The sequence below is a fragment of the Coenobita brevimanus genome, chromosome 76 (assembly GCF_032717465.1).
Source record: "Coenobita brevimanus isolate Jiangsu-jjx chromosome 76, ASM3271746v2, whole genome shotgun sequence".
Lineage (NCBI taxonomy): Eukaryota > Metazoa > Arthropoda > Malacostraca > Decapoda > Coenobitidae > Coenobita > Coenobita brevimanus.
The window spans coordinates 22973795-22986583 of record NC_137029.1 but is presented as its reverse complement, the minus strand read 5'-3'; the positions used below and the strand labels follow the sequence as shown (position 1 = coordinate 22986583).

The 12789-nt window shown below is 43.8% G+C and overlaps 1 protein-coding gene across 3 annotated transcripts in view; it reads left to right on the top strand.

Moving 5' to 3' along the window:
* The window catches only part of LOC145408285 (synaptic vesicle glycoprotein 2C-like), a 359002-nt gene that overhangs the window by 289256 nt on the left and 56957 nt on the right, over positions 1 to 12789 (top strand). The window lies entirely within an intron of this gene.

Sequence of the window (12789 nt, the reverse complement as noted above, 5' to 3'; positions counted from 1 at the left end):
GCGGGGTGTCACTTTCGTGACGCTTGGGAGCAAGGGATCATACCGCGGGGTGTCACTTTTGCGATTCTGTGTTATTTTGAATTTGCCCGGGCTTTCAAGTGGTAGCTTGTATCATCTATCAGTACTGCCAATGTCTAACACTAGTCAGCACTTCTAATCTCATCTGTACTCCCATCCATTGTTGACAATTTAGCCATTTCTCCCCGTTCTTGACTCCCCTCCCTGCCTTCCCTCCATTACCCTTTCCTCTCGCCTGCCCGGCCATGCTGCACTAAGTAATTCTTCCCTGGAATTTTCGACTGATTTCATCCATTGAAATAAGCCCTATGCCCTATTCTTATACCAAAAAATATATACCAAAAAGAAATAAGGTAGGTGAGAGTGCCATACACCTGGAATTGGCAAATTATCACCTGCCAACACCTCTCGTGCACTCGTTCACTAATTTTCACTGTTTATTTCCCCTTGAAATATGCCGTATAATCTGTTCTTGTACTAAAAATATATATAAGGAGGGAAGGGAGAAGCCTACTAAGGATTTCAGGGGCAGTGTCCAACTGTTTTTTTTAAATAACGTCTCAACAAAGCGTCGGACAAGGATTTAACTTTGGCAGTGCATGTTTGAGACCCCGATCTAATTTGTAAAATTATGCTTTTGTACCAAATGTGTATGATTAAGGCATTTATAAGAGTAAATGTAGGGTAAACTTAGCTAAAATCGTCAGAGGCATGTAGCGAGGCTAGCTTCGGTCACGATACAAGCCCCGCCCACAATTCGGAACGTGACGTCGGTGTGACGTAGTAGTAATCACCGACGCAAGTGGCATTTCTATCTTTCTAACCCCCCCCCGACATACTGTACTTTCTCTCTCTCTCTCTCTCTTTCTCTCTCTCACACACACACACACACACACCAAAGTAATATTTCACCCCTACTACAGATTCAGTATGGTCCTTATATGAGAAGAACGTTTGAGAAAAAAAAGGTTTACTCGAAGGGAAATACTTATCATTTACATGGAAAATACGGCCCTTGCTACATGCTCGGTGCATGTAACATAGACCAGTGGTTTATTAAACTTGTTCATTGTGAACGCCCACTATCATCTTTAAAAGAATATATTTTTTTATAATAAAATAAAACTGAAAAGCAGCATTTTTAATGTGATTGATTGGCATGATTTAAAAGGAAATATATTAAATTCCTAATGCGGCTTGAGTTCCCGGCTGGAAATCACCCAAACCCCAGTTTATAAATCAGTGACTGAGACATGCATTATAGTAGTCGGCGATAAGAGGTGGAGACATCAAAGGTATACAATGATGTAAATAACATGCTCAGCACAACCTTTATTCATCATCACTATCCAGGCTGAGGTCTTCTATGTCTTCGTCATCGCTGGCAAGGTCAATGATGATGGGTCCCACAGCATCGTGGATATTGTCTGATGTCCAGTATCCGACCTCGAAGTCTCGAGATCATCGGACAGCAGCTGCCCACACCTCCTGGGTGGCACACAGTCTGGCTTCAGCCAGTCTGGCCTGCAGGTCGACCCTGGTGAAGCGTTGCAGGAAGGAGCGTACGTGTCGCTTCATGCAACCCCACACCTGCTCGATGGCATTGAGCTCTGGGTGGGCGGGTGGAAGGCGGACAACCTCATGGCCCCACTCACGTATGATGTTGTCCACCTTGTACTGGGGCGTTGGTCGGTTCTGCTGGCAGACGAGCAGCAGCTCAGGTCGTGTGGCACCAGGTGGGATGGGGAGCCTGTGTTGCTCCAACCAGATGATTAGGTAACCTTTCTTGGTTGCTGTGGTGGGACAGCGACTATTCTCAGTCAGTTGGCTGTGGTAAGGTGTGTTGTCCATCACCAGGACCGACAGCTCGGTAAGCGATGGCAGGAGTTGCGACGTCAGCCATCGGATGAAGAGCTCGCCTGTCATCTCTCCGTGGTAGTCGCCGCTGGTGTTCTTGGCTGTGTAGCAGAGGAACGAACCCTCAACGAAGCCATTGGCCGTGCCAGCTGCGACCACCACGAAACGTTCACCTTCACCAGGCGGTACCTGACGACTGTACATATCGCTGCTTTTATCCTGAGTTGTGTCCACCCATTCCCTGCTGTGATTCATCCTGGTGGTAAACCATGTTTCATCAACGTACACCACCTGCCTCCCTTCTTCCCGGTGGTGCCGCAGAGCCCGGAGAGCGGCGATCCAGCGGCACACGACGTCCAGGGATTCTTTCCTAACATACACCTTCTGCTGTGATGTCTTGTAGCGGAATCCCATGTCGTGCAGGAGCCGCCACACTGATGTCTCCGAGGTTACATCTGGGATGATGCCAGCCGTCTTCAATTCCTGCGTCAGGTTGCCAACCGAAAACACTCTTTTGGCAGCGAACTTGGCGTGGATGAAGCGGCGAATGGTGCCCACAGTAAAATTATCAAAGACAGGCAGTGATGGAAGTGCTGCCGGTGTCTTAGGCTGAAGCGTGGTACCGCGATCCACGACCTTCCTCACCGCCATCGCCGTCATACCCACAACGTGCGCAACATGCTCGTGAGGTCTGTGTAGAGAAAGGCCAATATGTATGTAACATTTGCCGCATGATGATGAAAATTTACGCAAATATATATACAGTATATACATATATATATACCGTATTTCGCGGCATATAAGACGCACTTTTTTGTCTCAAAGTTACCTTAAAATATCCCCATGCGTCCTGCACGTTAGACTAAGGCAGGTTAGTTAGGCTTCACTGAGAAGAAACTCTTATAAAGATGATCATCTCAATGCTTAGCAACCACAGGTGTTTTCTACAGTATGCAGACTTGATTTTATTTTTAAAAATAATATACACTAGTGTGTATATGCAGCAGATTTTAAGAAACACGCGAGATCAGAAACACAAAACTTTCGCGGGTTTGTTTACAGCTCAACTGGCTAACATCGTGAAGATATTTAGCGGTTTAGCAATTTAACAGTTTAGCATCCGCACTATTCCAGCAAGCTAACGTACATGATCACTGGTGAACCGTCTGCTAACCTTCTGAAAGGCAATCATGACCACTTTGCTTGCCATCCATTCACTAACTAGCAAAGCAATCATACTGGAGAGATGCTGGCTAGTGAAACTGCCAAGTCATCAAAACAGACTTTAAATCACGTATGGAAATCCAGTAACCCTAATTAGGTCAGTTACTTTTGTGACATTTTGTGAGTGTATATATGCAGCAGATATTAAAACACGGAAGTTCAAAAACACAAAGCATCCACGGTTTGTTTTCAGCTCAACTGGCCAATACCGTCAAGAGGTTTAGCGGTTTAGCAACTTAGCAGTTTAGTGTCTAGCGTACACCCTACTCTAACAAGCTAACGTGCTCACTGGTGAACTGTCTGCTAACCTTCTGAAAGGCAATCATGACCACTTTGCTTGCCATCCATTCACTAACTAGCAAAGCAATCATACTGGAGAGATGCTGGCTAGTGAAACTGCCAAGTCATCAAAACAGACTTTCGTCACATATGGAAATTCAGTAACCCTAATTAGGTCAGTTACTTTTGAGACATTTTGTGAGTGTATATATGCAGCAGATATTAAAACATGCAAGTTCAAGAACACTAAGCATTCACGGGATTGTTTTCAGCTCAACTGGCCAATACCGTCAAGGGATTTAGCGGTTTAGCAACTTAGCAGTTTAGTGTCTAGCGTACACCCTACTCTAGCAAGCTAACGAAGTTACAGCTTCACTTTTTCAGCCAAGTGAAGTACTTTAGCAATGTCTATGCAACTCAGGGCACACCCAATTACAGTATTTTGTTATGAAAATAGGATAAAATTCACTGAGTAGCATAACTGATGCAATATCTGAAATAGCAGTGCCTGACGGGCATTCGTATCAGCGTCCGCCATTTCTGTTGTATTCTTAGCAGACAGAAGCGATCAGAATGATCGACAACGTTCACTCTCTGCATCTCTGCTGCTTAAGCAAAGCTCTCATGATCGGCAATGGGGATCATTTAGGCCGTAACGTCCAAATTTGTTAGGTTAGGTTAGGTTAGGTTGTAAAATCTTTTGCCATTTTGGACGTTACGGCCGAAACGACCAGAATCTAAGGTGTAGGTGAGAGTTTGGTGTAGGTGTAGTTAAGGAAGTAGAAATGGGAAGAGTCAGGCTAGGGAACTGATAATCCGCTTATTATAATCCCTTCAGCCCAGCAATGTATTTTATAGGGTAGTTTATTCATGCTCGCCATATGATTTTATTCAGTTCAGGAAACATGTACTGAGGAGGTTAATGTGGGCTGTATCAAATGCCCCAAGTCTGAATATCGCCTGTGCTCAGTTAAAACGATTGCCAAGTTAAAATCGTATGGTGTGGTATAAGCAATTCAATGGATGGTACTGAGGACCATTTACTGTATGAAAGTGACAGTGAAACAGTGATGATGACTGTGGTGATGACTTCCAGTGATGCTTCAGGACTCGGGGGAAGTAGTGATGAATTCTTAGGATTTGAAGACGAGTGAAATTTTCACCATGTCAGTAATATGAAGTGAATATAGGTTTTAGGTGATCATGAAAGATGCAACCATGGAAAATTTAGGATCAATGGTGCTGTACACCTTTAGTCTTGCACTGACGATGTTTGGATGAATAAATTGTTTGAGATGTTTCATATCCTTAAGTGATGATATTTATATTGAACAACCAAATACATTTTGATGTTTTTGGCATATAATAAAGCCACTGGGTACTCCAAAACGGACTGATGTAAATGTTTCAGAGGTGAGCGAATGTTGCATGTGGTGTGTACATGTATGCGTGTGTGTGTGTGTACCATAGCGACTAGGAGGCAGCAGTGTTAAGACCAAAAATGGATGTTTTCACAGTACTCGAATGTTTTGAGATGGATATCTGTTTTTAGCAAATTCTGGTAAGAGAAATATGCATTTTTAATTGTTGATGCTGCAAGGAAAACAGCTGACAGTAAGGGAGTGATACTGGGAGAAGAGGGTTGAGCCAGTTGTGTAGCGCTTGGGATGCAGCAGTGTTGCTAAGAGATAGTTTCACCATTCTCGACATGTTTTGAGATGAATGTCTGTTTTTAGTAAATTGTGATCAGTGAAGAACGTATTTTTAACTGTTGATGCTGCAAGGGAAACATCGCTGACAGTGAGGAAGTGATACTGAGAGGAAGGGGTAGAGACTGCTGTCTAGCGACTGGGAGGCAGCAGTGTTACTAAGGTGTAACAATGGATGTTTTCACCATAGTATGTTTTGAAATGAATGTTTATAGTAAATTGTGATCAGTGAAGCATACATTTTTAATTGTTGATGCTGCAAGGCAAACATAGCTGACAGTGAAGGAGTGATACTGAGAGAAGAGAGTAAAAACAGCTGTCTATCCTGTTCCCAAGCAGCCTTGCTATATTGAACTTTGGTTGTAAAACATTGTAATTTGTGTATTTACAAGTGCTACCTTTTTATATTATTTGTGGAGGTAATTACAGGTTAGAGTGCATGATTAATGATGGTAGTCGTCTGATATTGTGCTTGAGTCAAGGCAATGTGAGGAAATTCCGTAACAGGTGTGGAATATGACGGGGTTCTTTTTAGGATAAATGAACTGATGTGAACATTCATTGTATTTTATGTTTTCGTCAGTGAATGAAAGAATAGAGTTTATTGACTTCATTTGTGGTTTTAAATTCATAAAATATTAAAAACAGTGTTTATATCAGTTTACTGATACATATTTATCAACAAAATTGAGATGGCCTCGTGGTTTGAAGTCACATTTTGTTAAGATGGGGTTTTGTTTTCTCTTTTCCTGTATCATTCTTTGTACATAAAAGAAGAAACTAAAGGATGATGAGCAGTACTGAATAGATTCTGAAAGGTGAGTGTTGTATCTAAGTGATAGTGGCTCATATCAGTCACGTTTTGTCAAGAAGGGGCATTGTTTTCTTTTCCTGTACCATTCTTTGTATATAAAAAAAGAAACCAAAGGCTGATGATCAGTAATGAATAGATTCTGAAAGGTGAGTGTGTATCTGTGTGGTAATGGCTCTTATCAAGAAACCTTACTGCAGTCTTGGTTGGGGCAAACTTTTTTTTCACAGAACTGCCCTGCCAGAATTAGGGTGCGTCTTTCACAATGCTGCGTCTTACATGCCGCGAAATACGGTATATACTCGTATATGTATTACAGAAATGCATTTCATTCTGTAAGCACGGCCTTGCCAAGTAAGACTAATTCACAGTGGTAAGGCAAAGAGGTTTTTATCATCATCTTTTGAGCTGACAGGTCCTTTGACAAGTACAAGGTAATAATTGTGCTTGTTATGGCATGGAAAGCACAGTATCATGCAGAACAATTACATTTCGATCTGTGAATGGTGAACATATTTCATTATAGTAGTCTGGTTCACCACTCCTTGGCAGTCAACAAATGATTTTCACCATATTATTTTATTTTTTATCAATTTTTGTTTTCAAATTGCCTGTTCAAACTTATCAAATTCCTTATGCAGACCCTTTCTCGGTTGTATACCGCGAAAAGCCACAGCACAAAAGCAGTCTTGCAACCTCGAGGACAATAAGAGATGCTCGCCATCGCTGAAGTTTCGGTTTGGTAACGTCTCGCCTGTCGGCGGCCGCCACATCACCTCGCCCAGCGTTGCCGGCTCAGGCAGTGATTACTACTCTTCAGAAGTGAATAAGTCATATTGACGTCACAATATGTGTAAGAGGGCGATGCATATACTGTGTACTAATAGGGAGTCTGGAGGGATGTACAGTCACTCTAAAAATCAGCCGCAGCTCAGAAATATGAGTAACCCTGAGGCATTGAATCTGAAGCAGCTTACATAAAGACAGAACTGCCACTTGCGTTGGTGATTACTACTACGTCACACCGACGTCACGTTCCGAATTGTGGGCGGGGCTTGTATCGTGACCGAAGCTAGCCTCGCTACATGCCTCTGACGATTTTAGTTAAGTTTACCCTACATTTACTCTAATAAATGCCTTAATCATTCACATTTGGTACAAAAGCATAATTTTACAAATTAGGTCGGGGTCTCAAACATGCACTGCCAAAGTTAAATCCTTGTCCGACGCTTTGTTGAGACGTTATTTAAAAAAAAATGTTGGACACTGACCCTGAAATCCTTAGTAAGTGATATTTACATTCACCTGGAACTACCTAATTTATAGTGTATTGTCTAGATTTCCTGCCAATCATTTCACTGCTATATATTAGCAGCTCTCAAGATGCTAACATTGGCAGTAATGCATTTCCCTAGGTAGGCCACCCCGGCCCACCCCTATCAGTTCACTGTCATCTTCCAATGTGAAAGTACGTCTGTTCGCTCCTGCTAACTTCTGCCGCTTTTTAGCCCCATGCAAAGGGCCCTGTGACCTTTACCCCCTACTAAACCTCGTGTGGAAAGAGGTAAAGGGCTGACAATTGAAAGAGAGTGACTATGATCTTTCTGTTGAGTAAAACAGTGCAAGTGGAATTGTAAATAATGTGTAAATAATGTGTAAACAGCAAGTGAAAGCATTGAATGTAACTATAAGTGAACAGTGGAAAATAGTTTTATAAGTTACTTCAAGTGACAGTGCATAACACAGTGTAAATAAAATAGAAATGTAAATAATGTAAATAAAATAGAGAACGTAAATAGAAATGTAAATGAGTAGTATTATAAGAATACGAGTACAGTAACCCCTCCAATATCCGGATCAATAGAGCCATCGGTAGGTTCAGATATTGGTTTCGTCCGGATATTGGGCCCCAGGTTATGGACTTGTACTTATGGACCCTAACTCAGAGAAACACCTATACAACTCCCTCCGGACATGCATAGCACCTATTTAACACCCAAATCACACCAATAAGGCACATAAATGACTGAAATAAATGCAAAAGAAACATAAAATGAGGGTTTAGAAGTATGTTCATACATTAATAAACATTCTGGTACTTATGGACTCTAACCGAACCTAACTCTGAAAAACACATTCCTACTGCACATGCATGAGGTAAGTATAGTATGGAAAAAAGTACAGTATGACACATTCTGGTAAGTATAGTATGGAAAAAAGTACAATATGAAACATTCTGGCTACTTACAGCAAGTCCCTGGCCACCTCAATGAATAATCGCCTCCTCTCGGACTCTGACAGTAAGAACGATTTCCTGAAGCACTTGCAGTACACCCTTCCTGAAGTCTTGCACTGAACTTAGTCAATAACACACACAAGTCCGTTCTCTTCACAGTGTTCACTTTAGTCCAAATAATGTTCCATTAAATTTTAGTGTTGCACATTAACTTTTCCCAAGTTTTTTTTTATTTTCCAAAGCCAAAACAAAGAAGGTTAGTTACGTTAAATTTCTTTTCTACTGAGTCTTTTCTCTCATTTCGAAAACCTTAACACAACACACCGTTTTTTCACTGCACAACACTCAAAATTCCCGTGTGGTCTAGTGGAGAAGTTCTTGCTGTTTATTCACTGTCAGAGTCCGAGAGTATCACTGGCAGGTGACCAAGGGGTGCATCGGTGGGTCGTGGTGATGGCGTACCGACTACAGAAGACTCTGAAGATAGCAGCAAACTCACATTGAGCGGTGACTCCACTGTAGCTGATGTGCTGGGCTGTGGCTCGGAGCATGAGGGCCTGTCTTGGGGAGGCAACGGAGTGGAACCAGGGCTTGGCACAGTGGGGGTCACGGGCCTGAAAAAACTGTCAATCGTTGACTGACGCAAGGACCGACGATTCTGGCGATTGATGATGCGCTGCCGGAAAGCACGGACTTACTCCATGAGTCCCAAGGGCCCCATCTCCCTGTCGCAGTCCGGGTGTTCCAGGTAGTCTAGGACGAACTCTAGATGTTCCCGGAGTGCGCTCAGCTTGGGGATGGCTGGAGTAGTGTCCTGCTGAGAGGAATCCACATCATCATCGCCTTCGTCGTCGGAATCTTCAAGTTCGGGACTGACACCAGCAACCGAAGACGCGATCTTGATATCAGACAACGTCTGATACCCAGGATCGCCCTCGTCGTCGTCCAACCACTCACGAACATCGTCCACATCAACATCGTAGCCGTGCATGGAAGTCATCCACGTCAAACCCTAGGAAATCGTACTCCACATCTGTTCCGAGAAGCAGACGAGACCAACCATTTACAAGAGTTTTCACAGAGACTTCCTTCCATGCACTAGCCCAGTTGTACAGCGCAGACTTGATGTTGTAGCGGCGAAGGTTTTCCAAAGTCCGCTTGCCTCGAGTGTCACGTCCTTCCCTGTGCTCGTCCTCGTCCTCGAGAACAACCATCACCTCATCCAGGAACTTCCGACGGTACAGGCGCTTTGTTGCCACGATCACTCCTTGGTCCATGGGTTGAATGAGAGCAGTCGTATTAGGTGGCAGAAACATGCACCTAATACGGCCATTCTCAGCATCCAAGTCCTTGTCGCACGGGTGAGCAAGTGCATTGTCGAGGAGAAGGAGAGCCTTTACCTGGTCGCGAGGAATTCCCAGTGTCTTTGTCTGGTACTGGATGACCTCCTTGACGAAGTGATGGTGAAACCAGTCTTTGAAAATCACAGCTGTGAACCATGCTTTCAAAGAATGGTACCATACGACAGGAAGGACATCCATCACCCCATGAAGGCACCGAGGCTGCTTTGCACGGCCAACAATAACGGGCTTAAGCCGGTGCATGCCGTTAGCATTGGCACAACACAAAGCAGATATCCGTTCCTTAGAAAGCTTGCGGCCAGGTACACGCTTCTCCGTCTCATCGGCTAGAGTGTTCGTTGGCACCGAGCGATAGAATAGGCCAGTTTCGTCAGTGTTATAGACTTGACCGAGAGTGAGGCCCTCCCTGTCAATCAAGCCTTTCACCTTGTGCCGAAACTCGTCCACTCCATCCTCGTTAGCGTCCAATGCTTCGCCATGTGCTTTACGGTTAGTAAGGCCATGTCGCAACTTGAACGCGAAGAGCCAACCCTCGAATGCCTTGAAGTCTAGGGCGTCGTGAAGCCTTGCAAACTTCTCAGCAGCAGCCTTCAGCTCCGTTCCATGTACCATCACAGCAGCTGCACGTTGCTGTCGATACCAAATCAACGTGGAGCTTTCGATTTCTGCATACTTGGGGGTAAACATAACCTTCCTTTCCACGTTGCGTTTGCTTCTCGACGAGAAGTCAGCCGTGTACTGCATGAGCTTGTCTCGGGAACGCTTGATATCGAACAAAGTCGACCGGGCCAGGTTGAACTCATGGAGAATGCGTGAAGAAGACCAACCCGCATCAACTTTCTCCAATATCTCCCGTTTCTTCTCCAGAGTCAACACCACTCTCTTCCTTTTCTCAGGAGGCGGGGCCATCATCACACACACTAAGAGGAGGGCAGAGAGCAGCAGGAGGCCTTGCAGCAAGTACGGCACTACCACAAAAGCGAGCACGTGGGCAGCCATGGCGAAGAGCGTAGGTCCAGTCGCGGTGAGAGACAGGCGGGAAGTGGGGAGGATGCAGCAGCGCTCTATCGGACGTCGGAGGAATGACGAACCAAAACAATGCTCTCACGTGGCGGGCGCGGCAAGTTCAAATTACGGACGGCAAAAAATCGATTTTTAAAAAATTTTTTTTGGATTTACGGACCATTTTGGGAATGTTTGATCCCAGGACGATAAGGTTCGGTTAGTGGGGATGTTTGGTTATTGGGCGTCCGGATATTAGAGAGATTACTGTATATATACTAGGAGTAATGAAAGTGAAAGTTTCACTCTAGCATGTATGAATACTATGAGTTATGAAAGTGAAAGTGACAGATTCGCTCTCAATGCTAGTATACAGGACGAGAAAGTGAATGCTACGTATTTTACTGAGAAATTGAATGCCTACAGTAACAATAAACTACTATCACTGAAGGAAACTTATGGATAAAGACTGTAGATATATATATCAGTGTTATATAGTAATAGAAATATAAACTGTGAGTGTTTTTATGAATAATAAATGACAACACCAGTGGCGAACTAGCACAAGTGGGAAGGTCATACGCCTTCGTAATTTTCATTGCTTTCACAGTGTTTTTTTTTCTGGAATATGGATTCCAATCTATTTGAGAATCATAGAATAGTGTTTCTAGTGATAATATCAGGCTGTGGTAATCATATTACGGGTTGTCGGGAAGTGTAAAGTGGAGACTTCGTTACCCAACTTCAGAGGTCTCCACAAGTCCTATGGTACTCAACGAAGGCTCAACAAACACCCCAGGAGAAAGCTGAAGGTATGTGCCATAAGTATATGTGATTTTAATACCTAGGACTAATAGCTGATTTTTGGCAAATATTTTTAGAGAGTCTGTCGGAGCGCGAATATGCCTGCAGGTGCTGCAAGAAAAAGCAAAACAAGCCCGCGGTTAAAGGGTTAATATAGTCTATCTTAATACGGATAGAACGAATAAAAGACCCATCCTTAACTGGTTCAAGAGGGACGTAGTCAGTTTTTTGTATGGTCAAAATTGGTGTTTTCAATCAATCCCTTCCTATGGGAAATCTTAATTGGACATTCTCTATTTGATGCAAAATGGGCAACCGACTGTGACTTTGAATTAGCATCTTGATGTCTTAAAGAGGAGTAGTTGATGCATTTGGGAGAATTTCTGTTACTACAGTCTCTAGTTTTATGGGCTCCAGCACAAAAGACGCATTTACGTTCATCACTTTTCCTAGAACGTCTCTCAAATGTATGACCAAAGCCTTGACAGTGATGACACTGTGTAACCCAGAATCTATCGAAAGCGCGGCATCTTGTAAGATCCACATAGATGTAATTGCCTTGTTCTACAATGGAGGATCTCACCTCTGGCGACATCATCAAGACAGCAGTTTTGGTGTCATTCCTTGTCCTTGTGAAAAGGTTGAGGGTACAACCTCGATCAACGAGCATCTTAATTTTATTGTTTTTTCTCAGATTATTTGGGATGATGTCAGAGTCATCCAAGGAAGAGGAAAGGCCTGTCATGGTCATTTTAGGCAACATTTTCTTTGGTTCTGATATGCAAAAAGTGCCCGCAGAGCCAAAATGATCAGTCAGCACCCCAGTTGCATCACCCTTGGCCTCATCTGACGGAAACTTCATTACCAGCCCACCAGCCTTGGTCTTAAGGCAGCTATCATCCGGTACCGAGTTAAGTACGCCTCTGATGTCTTCTGGTTCCATCTGATTTGTCAGGGCACCAGCGCCACTCTTTGGTTTCACAATCAGTACATGCTGACTATGAATGGGTTTTTTCTGGCCATGAGCACTGATCTCAATCACGCCTCCAGGCAGATCCTTCCCTTCCCCCACGAGAGACCCGCGAACAGCATTCACAAATGACTTGGCCTGATCTTGCGTGACTACCATGGGTGATGAGACCTTGGTCTCTAGTGCTTCCAGTCTGTTTGATACGTCTCTGATTGCTTGAAAGATCGGCCCAATAACTTTATCTTCAAACTCCTTCTTTGTACTACTTTCTCCACCAGCCAAGACCTCGTCTGCTGGTGCAACACACTGGCTACACAGCCAGCGGAAGCCCAGCTGGTGGCTCTTCTTCGTGAATGGATAGTCACCTGCATCCAAATATTCACAAGCTATATGAATCCACAGTAACCATCCCTCCCAAATTAGCAAGGGTTACGTTCCAAGCCCTATTTCTAATTCTTGAAATTCGCTCATTCTTGATGCCTTCCTGAAATGACATTTACTGGTAATTGCTTAGCCCA